Consider the following 12026-nt stretch of genomic DNA (forward strand, 5'->3'; position numbering starts at 1 on the left):
AGGGTGCAAAACAGAACGATCACGAGACAACTGTTACCTGCAACTGGAAATAACGCCCGAAACACACAAAGTACTTTTAGAGAGGAGACATTTTTATTCTGTGCAAGGTGGGAGATTTCCACAAACCAAGCACTCACAGTGACAACTACATTGCATATTTATACAGTACAAAATGTTAAAAAAAAATGTTAGTAATGCCTATAAGCTATGCTCTCCTAACTACAACTGGTTAGTTCCCTGCTCGCCTCAGTTTAAAGATACAGTGCTCTTAAAATTCACTAGGCATGCGCAGTGGGCAAGGAACCTTGCATGGGCCGGGGTCTCCAGCTCAGGGGGTGTGATTTTTAGTATTACAATGAGGATAGTTCAACTAAGTATATACAAATTCTCAGTTCTTCTGCCAAGTTTGCAACATACATAAAACACGCTAATTAACTGTCCTTCCCAAGGTCCGGTTGCTCCAGCATGTCCTTGGTTAAAGATACCAAACGTTTGTTCTTCTGACTGGAGATGATTCAATGCCTTCCACCTGCTAGCAGTCTCCTGGTCTGAACAAGTCTGGAACCATCAGGTGTTCCTTATCTGAACACTTGCTGCTACTCAGATACTTTTTCATGAGTTCTTAACTATCCTTAAATTATAACCTTATTCTTAACTGTTAGTTTGCCTTATTCAAATATATCCAAATGTTAGTCACCAAGGTAACAATACGAATGTGATCGCATGTATAGATACCTATGTACATACATACAGGTATGTACGTAGATACATAGATACATATGGTCATACACAATTATAATCTGCACAAAATTCTGTTCAGAAAAATGCATACCGACTGAAATATTGATTTTTAATATGCTAAGTGAAGATCAGTGTTGGCCACTCACATTTGAAATAAGCCTTGGCATTGGGAGAAATAATCAAAATCAACATAAAACATATCCTTTGGCATCATTTGTAAACATGCCAGTGTGTTTGTATTTTCTTCTCTTGCTGGCAATGGAATTTCAGAAGACAGAGCAGTTATTCCCTTTATACACTCTTTGCAGAATATTAGCTAGATGTGTATGCGCTGTAATAAAAATCAAAATCAAAGGTTAAATTTCAACCTTTTCAATTCGAGTAGAGATGAAAGCACTCCCTTCTCCATTCTGGAGTGAGTGCCTTTGTACCTGAATTACAGGGGAGGTTTTGGCTTTGCAGGTGCAAAAGGCCTGACGGTTTGTTCTCTGTAGGACCCGTAGCCTTGAACTGTGCACTAACCATCCCCGCCAGACCTTTGCTTCGGCACCACAGCATCTTTGGTGTCTCAGTCAGCTCAGACACAACGCGGAATTTTAGCTTCCCTGAACTTGCTATACGATTGACTTATTCTTAAAAGCAAGCAATGAATTGTTGAAGTTATCTAAAAATGTGGTGATTGCTTATGTAATAAAGCAACCACTATCCATCAGTGAGGGTTAATTAGCAAGATAATGAGCACTGTACCTCATAAACAAAGAATTAATTACAAGTTTCACTCCTCAAAGCTGTATTTTAATGACTGTGGCACAGTCTATGGAGTAGAAAATAATTAATGGAAATACAACACACAGTTCCACGATGGCATCATTGCAGGCCTTCCCAGAAGCGGTGTGCTGGAGAGAGGCTTCTTGAGATGCCACAGGAACTGCTGAGTGTTTGTCACGGCTCATGACTTTATCTGATTTAAAGGTACAACGGAACCTTTCATTTCTGTGTCAGAAATCCAAGACTCCACTGCCTGCCCTTGTTCATTGTTTAATTTTGGCAATAGCCTGCTGTCACAAAAGTCTCACAAACGCAGCAGATTTGCTGCGACCCTGTTTATATCCTGTTCCTTCACCATGCTTCTATGCACCGTGTTGTGTAACACTGACCAGAATTTCTTCCTCCCAGCAATCCTTAGACACTCAGTGCCTTACACAGAAATACACACCCGGCAGAGATGGAGCGATCACAGAATCACAGAATCACAGAATCACAGAATGTTAGGGGTTAGAAGAAACCTCTGTGGGTCATCTGGTCCAACCCCCCTGCCGAAGCAAGGTCATCTACAGCAGGCTGCACAGGACCGCGTCCAGGCGGGTCTTGAATATCTCCAGAGAAGGAGACTCCACAGCCTCTCTGGGCAACCTGTTCCAGTGCTCCGTCACCCTCAGAGGGAAGAAGTTCTTCCTCATGTTCAGACGGAACTTCCTGTGCTTCAGTTTGTGCCCACTGCCCCTTGTCCTGTCGCTGGGCACCACTGAAAATAGTTTGGCCCCATCCTCCTGACACCCACCCTTGAGATATTATAAGCATTTATAAGGTCCCCTCTCAGCCTTCCTTCCCACACACCCTTGTAAAATAGGCATGGTGGGTTTTGCTACTGCCCTGGCCTGTTTCTCAGCATCTCTCACTCCATGTCGCGGCATGCCAGCCTCTCAAGCAGTTAGACAGTAAAGTCCTTCACTCTACAGTGCACAGGGGCAGGGGGCACCGGGGTGAGTACCCCATGGAGTTTCCATGCTGTAGTTCTATTGAGTTCCCCACAGCCAGTCACCCACTCAAGGACCCTCATCTCTTTGCACAGCTGACTTAGCAGGAGCAGCAGATCATTCAGGGCTCTGAGCAACCTGATCTAGTTAGTGGTGTCCCTGCTCGCTGCGGGGGGGTTGGACTAGATGACCTCTAGGGGTCCCTTCCAACACAAAACTTTCTACGATTCTATGATTCTATGATTCTCACTGCTCAAAGAGCAGCAGCGGGTGTTTCTACACCCACTTAAGGCATGGAAGAAATAGAAGGCAATTCTAAGATACAGGGAAGTAGCAGGGAGGCTTTCTCCTGACAGCATTTTACACGGCAACAGGTCTGGGCGTCCTTCATTTGGAGATTGTGGATTCAGTGTTGGTCTTCTTAGGTTTTGGCCAAGGATGTTTGGGAACATCTTACCCCAGATGCAGGTTATAGTGGCTACAGGGATGCAGAACTTCCCTTAATATGTGTATTGACCTGCCTGGGTCAGAGTTGCCAGTGCTAATCGATCACCAGAAGTCCAGCTGTACTGGTGCCACTCCTCATTTCCATGTGAGTTACTTCCAGCTTAGTCATATATCTCAGCTGTTTTCAGGAGGCTTTTTGGATTTCAAAGGAGGCAAAAATAGCTTTAATTTATTTCTCTTTTACTGAACAGTCCTTAAACCCACTTGCATTCATTCCTCAATTTGGACTTTCTCCCCATGCAGTGCAACCCTGGGTGTGCGTGTGAGCGCTGTTTGTTCCCCTTCCTAAGGATGTGCATCTCCTACAGAATTGCTTGCTCCAGTTCCGAAATTGCTACAGCCCCTTCCTTACACTGCAAAATGGCCAGAGCACAGGTGAGGTCCCAGAACGAAGGCAGGTACCACAGGAGTCTTCAAGACTTGGGAAATGGGATAGAGACCTTAAGGGTAGAAGAAAGAGCAAGAGGACACATTACATGGTAGAGTTCCAAGCAAAAGGGTGAAAACAATTGAGAGCACATTGTACTTTCAACATTAAGATAGCTTAATTTTTATATAGTTTAGTTACAGAAATTCCTTTCCAAGAGAAAGAGGCACACTCAAACACATAACTTCAATTTCAGACAGACTTTTGGAAGGCCTGATTCTGTATCTGGCCAAATTCTCTCTCTTATCAGTGAAAGTTCATTAACAAGTCGCCCTGGAAATCCTGCCCTTCAGCAAGCAGAGGCAGAGACTCATTGTGCATGGGTGGAGCAGACAGCTGGGTTGCAGTTAGTGGGACATGAATAATACCTGCAGGAAAATGGAGAGTTCTTTGGAAGTGGTCGATGTGGCCAGCTGGAACTGTGAGCGGAAGCCTGGGTAGATGTAACAGGCCATAACAGATGCCAAGCCATTCCCCCCTGTAACAGCAGGGATCCCATCTCCAGCTGGTTGTTCATGGTGCTGCTCAGGGAAGATGCTCTTAGATTTACCAAACCTCTGCTCAAGCCCCAGCAGCCTGTGGGTTCCCCAGTCCTGGGCACTCTCTGTGGGAGCAGCAGTCCCTGTGGCTAAAACCTCCAGCTTTTCCGTGGCGGGAGGGCTGACCTCACCTGCCCACAGTTAGCACAGCCTGACCATGCCTTTGTAGAGGCCAGCCCAACATGGGGCACTGGTGGGCTCTGGCTCTCAGGATTTTGGCAGCTCTTGGCCGAGGATTGCTATTCAGGAGAGGGATGGGCCAGAAGGCCCTGACCCATGCCGTGCTGGGAAGCCGGGAGGGAGCTGGGGATCGGTGCCCAGTTGGGGGCTGCTCCTGGGGCAGAGCCAGCCGGGGAGGAGGGAGCCCGGCAGGCGCCCACCTTGCCCTCACACGTGTGCGGCTCCAGCCCTCCGCAGCGTGCACCAGCTTGGCGCTGGCATCCTTCATGCTCACGGGCAGGATTTGATTTTGGTGTTCCTGGTTATTGTCGATCAGGAATCAACACATGAGCCCTGTGAAAAGGTATGGCTCAAAGCCTGTTGCAGGGAATAGAGTGCAACATGTGCTTTTACACACATTTATTAGTGCACCCAGCGTACCTTAAAGGTTAAAAACTGGTGAAAAAGTATTCAAGAGAATGCCCTTAAGAACTGGCGAAATCATGATCTATGAATCACCATTAGCAAACACATAAGTAATGATCATCAGTAACAGCGTTAGTAATAACAGCTGTACAGTCCTGTTGGTTCTAAATGAACGACGAGACTGCTGGACTGTAAGCAACTCCAGGCTAAATCTATCCTAGTCCGTAAATGGAGTCCTTGCAAGCTGTTTAATCATTTTAGAAACCTGGTCTGTGACTGGTTTGAACAGCCTTGGCCTGAATACCCTGTCTGGTCTGAATATCCTTGTTGATACTTGGTTTCATTTCTCCACTTGGTTTTACATTTATTACAAGTCAGAAACCTTTGCTTATGAGTTCCAGTGTTTTTGCTTTTTACCCCCTCTTGCTTTCTTAACCCATCACCCCCTAATAACTCCTGGCTGGCAATTGTGCTGAAGACAGCAGTAATACTTGTCTAGGTGGAGTTTCAGCGTCATTAGGGAAGGCCTGGCAAGACATCCAAGGAAAACAAAGGCAGCTTGTTGCTACAGAGGCAGAAAAAGAAGTAGGCACCAGTTCGTAAGGGCTGATTAGTTAGCCTTGCTTCTCTACGTGCCACTTTTCACTTGTAGCTATCAGAGGCTGAGTGAAGGATAACAGAGACGTGTCCGACGTTTGCCTTCCAGTCTATGTGGGGTTCGCTGCTGTGGAGCAGGGCTTGTAGGCCTTGCTTGACCAAAGTCAGCGATCAAAGGATGCCCTGATTAAAGAATCAAGGTCTGTGGAAAAGTACAGAAGAAGTAAACAAGAACAGAAGCAAAGATTCATAAAGAAATGGGACTGAATGATCTGCCAAGAAATGCAATTGGCAAATAAAGATGTTACTGTGAGGAAGTTATATCCTCTACTAATGAGAAAATAGATACCAAATATAATCTGTAGCTGTCACCATAAATATCAGGTATAATCTGTAGCTGTCACTAGAAAATTGCATGTTCCAATGAGATAATCTTAAAAATAGTATATAAGGAACTGAATCTATGAATAAAGTTCGATATTTGCAGCATTTATATCGTATGCGTATGCTTTGTCCATCTTCACCCTGGAAATGTCGCAACAAGTCTATCTGAAGCAGAGGTAGGCACTCACTTACAAGCCCTCTGATTTGCAAGTGCCAACCCACTCCCTCCTCTTCCTCCTTCGCATACCTGCTGTTCTCTACATACATAGTGGCAGCTCCTGCTTGGAAACATGGCAATGACCTGTACACCCTACAACATGAAGTGGGTGGAAAAATGGGAGAATGTATCAATTTCTCACCTAACTTCCTAGTAAATGATTATTAGATATTTAAGCCTCACGGGGTAAATTTCCTAAACCATTTTACTTTTCTGCTTTGCCCTCAGTTGTCAACAACAAAAGACTTAAGAATACAGAGCTTAGGTTGTTTAACTCTTTCCTGTATGTTTCCCACACGTTTCGGTAGCATGTACTGCTGTGCAAAACCTGTGTTAAGTGTTAAAGGTAGCCTTTTGTTCCTAATCCCTTACTAGTGTGTCTAATGGAAAATGAAGTGCTGGTTTGTGGGGTTTGTTCATGTCAAATACAATGTCAAATATTAAATTACAATTTGATGCGTGGTTTGCTGTCATGTAAGTGTACATTAAAAAGCATTGCTGTTTTATCATACATTTCTAGAGACAGAATTCAAACACACAATAGTAAAAGAAACCAATTTTAAAAGACATAAAAGCTAAGACCTTCAAATGGTGTTATTTAAAGTTAGTCACACTTAGCCACAAAAGTGAATTACTTGATATTAAAACTGCCTGAGGTCGAGAGTTGCTGGCAAGTTGCTGCTCAGAAAGTCCACCACATAATTTTGCTGGTGATATAATGGCTGACTACAGTTACCATGCATTTGCCCTTCTGTTCTCCCTGCAGGCAGAGTCTTTGTCCATGAGTGGGCCCACCTTCGATGGGGGTGTTTGACGAATATGACAGTGATAGGCATTTCTATGCAGCTGGGCAGGATCAGGTTAAAGTTACAAGGTAATTCAGCATTTTCCTCTTTCTACAAGCCTTTAGTGGTGGGCTTTAGAAACCTGACTGGTCTTTTTCTGTAAATATTTGAGGTATCCCTTTTTCTTTTAGTCCTTATTTTATCACTCCGTAAATATCTTTCCTACTTTATGAATAGATCCTATGATTTTTCTCTGCATTCATCTTCACACGTTTCTGTGGTTGATGGATTGCCAGTGATGTTGGGCATTACTTTTTTCTGAAGTGACACTGGAGACTTAATCACTTCTATGCTCTGCCACCAGAGAGGAAATGGTGCTTGTACACAAATCCTCCTTCTCCCCTGCTCACGGTGTTTGTCTGTCTAAGCTTTTCCTCCTCGTCTCACCTCTCCCTTCTCTGAGTATGCTGCAACTTTGTGGCTTTCCTATTAAGCTTCTGGGTCTCTCTTGCTCCAAATTCATTTTTTTATCTTTGCTGCCTCTGCACTTCACCCCATGCTCTCACCGCTGCAGAAGTGTCTGGCTCACTACCTGCTTTTCTTCTCTGTCCATATGGCAAATGGACCTCAAGAAAAAAAGCTTTAGTACAGCGTTTTTTGACCTGAAACTCACTGCCATAGTGCCTGCACGTGTGGTAAACCCAGAAGCCATTGAACAGGCATTTTCCAGGGTACAGCAGGATTCGGAAGCAGTAACTACTGAATTAATAAAACTACTTCGGTAATTGTAAACTTTAAATCTGTAACTGTAATAATTTTACTCAGGCAGTAGACTGAAGCGACGGAGAAGTAAACAAATCAATTATTATTCTTGGTGTCACTTCACAATGTCTATTCATATCTTTTTACATAGATAACTGTTTTACATGGGCAGAGTGCAGACTACACTCCAAGCACTGTTAATGTCAGCACTGTATTCAGATAGGGTTTTTAACAGAAAATGTATTCTGTTTTATCCTTAGGTGCTCCTCTGATTTTACTGGCATCTACATTTGTGAAAAAAATTCCTGCACTGAAGGTAATTGTGCTGTTAGTAGGCTAACATGGCTTTTTAAGGAAGGATGTGCTTTTATTTCTGAAAGAAATCAAACTGCAGATCGTCAATAATGTATATGTGAAGTTCATGATTTGTAAGTACAAACACAGAAGAACATTTCTTTCAGTGAAACATACTGCTATAACATTTGCTATGTCCTCCTTTTTGAAATGTAACATTTATTTTGACTTTTATGTAAGTAAATCAACTGTAATGCATACTGTTATTAACGTAAAATGAAGTTTACCATCAGCTGATGTCTCAACTATATAAATCAGCAGTGAAGATTTATTTCCATCTCTATTTTTTTGTGTTACTCTACTGTTGCTTACTTCCAATTTTTGTCATTGTAGGAGGCTGAATTCTGTAACGAGCATAACCAGAACAGAGAAGCCCCAAATCTGCAGAATTGAATGTGTGACTACAGAAGCACATGGGAAGTAACTAAAAACTGTACAGATTTGAAAATAATCTGTTCTTTAGCTTTATGATGAAATAATAGATGATTTTGCTAAGAAATTAGCATTTCCTTGACTTAAAACACAGTACAAAAAGGCATCTTAACTTCAGTCTGCAGTCTTCTCTAACAGTTTTAACAAACCATCAAAACCAGAGGAGCTGCACAGCTTGCATACCAGAGAATAATTTTCCTGTTATTCTTATATTCTACACAGATGACTCTGGAAAGCGTAAATACAACCATTTTTGTTTGATGTTAATTTATGTCATTTTTATATCTAGGTTCTGACGTTGTTAAGAATGATGGGATCTATGCCAAGTACTTGTTTGCTTGCCCTGAGAATGGCAGATACAGCCTGAAAGTTCACATCCAAGCAAACAGAACTATCACGCCACAAACTGCAATGCCATGGAGTCATGCCATGTCTCTACCAGGTCACGTAGAAAATGGTACAGCAAAGTAACACAGAGAAAATTATGCAGCTATTTATTCCAGCACCTGTATACATGAAGTACCTTCATAAATACTGAGAGTAGGCATTAGCACAACAACAGCCCAGCTAAGGGGTATTTAGTTTTGAACGCTTTTCAAAACCTGAAAATTCTGTATTTCCCAGAAGAATATTCAGGGTAGACTGTAAACAGCTATAACAGGGCAGTATCAGTGTAATACAGATAGACAGGATTTGTGTTTTGCCTGTGAAAATAATAACTGTAGGTTTATTAACTACAGTACTCTAATCAGTCATCTTAAATTAAGAACTGATGCAGTTTTAGTAAACTAAACTCTCCTGTGATTATTTCGTAACAGTTATTTCAATTTCATATTAGCTTTCTTAGTAATTAGCACTCTTGCAATTGTCAAGAAATAGCTATTGCAGTAGAAATTATTGTACTTAATTGAGGTTAATGGATTTTTCAGATTTAAAATCATATAAATGAGGTGAAGTTCAGGACACCTGCATACTTCAAGAGTATTCACATAGTTAAGTTTAATCAGCATTTTTTAATGCTTTAGGTAAAATCAAGATGAACCCATCAAGACCCTCGTCTATTAAAAATGATATTCAGATCAGAAGAGGGGGTTTCCATAGAACAGCTGCAGGACGCTCCTTCATATTATCTGCAGTTCCACAGGGACCTAAGGCTGATGGATTTCCACCATGTAATATTATTGATCTTGATCCCAGAATAGAAGAAGATAAGTTCATTTTACCATGGACTGCCTCAGGAAATTATTTTGATGAAGGCCAAGATATGTTTTTGGCTTGCTATCCTGCCTCCTGCCCAAGGTGAAACTGCAAAATGAATACATTTTCTCTGGGCATTTAAAGTGAGCTCTCAGCTGTTATCAACAGTATTTTGTTGCATCTGAAAGCACCTGTGCAAGTGCCAGCTCAGTTTTTATCCATGCTTTGTAGCAGAAGCTGAAGACTCAATATTTCTTATTCTTCACTATTAATCAAATTTTGTTAACAATAAATGTCTCAACTGTGCTGTTCTAGCAATCTGGGGTGATACACGTCACACAATACAGGATCTGTAACAGAGTTTATCCGCACTGACACCAATGGGAATTTTGTGCAGTGGTTCCAGGGCTTTATTTTCGCTCTGCTCTTGCAAAGATTTCAAATGGAATTAGCCAATATGTTTTTAGAAAAAGCTTCTTCTAATTTTGATAGAAGGCTCACTTTCACTATGTTGTAGTGTTTAGCTATTCGTGGAAGAGGGACATATACTCTGTGAATGTAAGGAAAGAGCGGAAAGAAACATCATATTAAGACAAGAAATAGGAATTGTACTTCACTTAGTTTAAGGTCAGATTCAGTGAAGTCGGACATACTGAGAGACTTCAATGTGGGTTCATGATGACTGCCATCATCTATGAATTTCAGTGTTGTGCTGTGAGAAATTCAATCATTCAAGCACTCAGTTCAGGCAATAAATAAGTGTTTTGCAGATCCATCCCCCATGCTGCATTTACTTTTCCCAGTAGCTGAACTAACGAATGAAACTGATACTAAGTAAGTAGTATTTTGAAAATATTTTGAAATGAAAGTATTTTGGAAGAGATCAAAAGTTTGAATGATAGCTAACACACATGACAATATCTTCTACTATTTGAATTTTCAGTGGCCAATTATGAAATCAGAACAAGTGAGACTCCTCTGGAATTAAAAGGCAATCTTTAAAACACTAATTTTGCAAATACTTCCCCTCTATCACCAGAGCATGCTGGCTGCAAAAGTAAGTTAAAAAGTTTCGCTAACCAGCAGCGTGGAGGTGTTTAAAAAGGAGTTGGTCATTACTATTCTCACGGCTTCAGTGCCTGCTAAAGACAAACTGAAAACAATCTTTATTTTATATTGGTATGAAAAAAAGCCCAACCAAACCACACACACAAGAATTTAACTTAATTTTCTGGTCAATATGTCAGAAAAAGTGGGATGATATAGTTTAATACCATGACCATCAGGAGTTGTTTTCTAATACACTAGGAAAACAGATGGAGGTAAATCTTCAACCTGAAGTACTCTTAGATGCACATGCCTGGATATATTTCACACAGTAATTTTTAAAAAATTGCCAAAGACCTTCAGCAGTAGTTTACTTTCTTGATTATTGATAACTCTTACAATAACACGAAGAAGACACAGTATTTTTAAAAAACGTAGAGGGGATGACGTGCAAAATGATTGGAAAATCTGCTTAACGTCTGTTCCACAAAAATAATAGGAAAGCTGATACAGAATTCAATCAATAATTAATTAAAGGATGAAAATATAATCAGTGTCAATCACTACCACATTTATTCCACTTTTTTTTTAATGCAATTATGAATTTGAGTAGCCATATAGCTATATCAGGAGATTTTTGTGGACTGATTACTGTGTGATGGTCCAATAGTACTATGTGGGATTAACCAAGCACCTCCTTAACAAGTTAGGAACTACCTAGCTGAGAGATCTCCAAAAGTAACTGGTAGGGAATCATCATCCAATAGACATTTCTCAAGGGACAGCAAATCTGTGAAAGGTGTGGTGCTGTTAAATACTTTGTCAAGGAATTGCAGTAAAGTAGGAAGTCACTTCTGGAAAAGATTCTTCGACTATAAAGCAAGAAATTATGAGGAGGGATAGGACAGCCACACAGAGTAACCCGGCTTGCATGACAAACTCTTCTCACTCACCACATTTTATTTAAAATGGGATGGTTATTCATCTAAAAGCAAACAATGCCATTTAAAAGGGGAGATTTTATATACCAAATATTTTACACGGAACTTATCAGCATTTCACTGTCTCACTGATCTAATCTTGCTTTTTCTATTGTTGCAATTCCATATTACATAATTGTTGCATTGTTCAGAGTTATTTTTCCAGGAAATTCCAATTGTGTTTTTGCAATTATTTCTCTCTTCTAAAAAGAATAAGAGAGAACAGATCACATGAAGAGGTGTAAGGAAATTAAATTGGGTTTTTTTAGTTCACAATAAAATATCAAGCATTTCCTCCTAAAATTAGCACATAACTAAATGCAGCCAGCATATCTGATATAACTGTACTTGCATGGAACATCAGAGTCTTTTGCAAACTGCTACACCACTTTTCAACACAAAGGCAGTGTTAGGAGCAAAGAGTAGGTGTGAATCCCTCAGGGATGAGGCACCTCAGCGAGTGAAAGCTTGGGCTTCATGGAAAGGATAGTGTTACCACGGTGAGAGCCCCGGGACACCGACGCTAATCAAAATGGGGATCCGATGCAGCAGAGCCCTGCTCTGGAGTGAAGCTCAAGGGAAAGCACCACAGGGTTGGATAACAAAACTTGTGCTGATTAACATATCATACATACGCAATGTCCTGTTTGGCTCATTAGCAAACTCGCTGATGTAATGCAGGTCCTGTCCTGCGAATGTCGAGACCTGTAGCTGT

The sequence above is a fragment of the Opisthocomus hoazin genome, chromosome 6, assembly GCF_030867145.1.
Source record: "Opisthocomus hoazin isolate bOpiHoa1 chromosome 6, bOpiHoa1.hap1, whole genome shotgun sequence".
Classification (NCBI taxonomy): Eukaryota; Metazoa; Chordata; class Aves; order Opisthocomiformes; family Opisthocomidae; genus Opisthocomus; species Opisthocomus hoazin.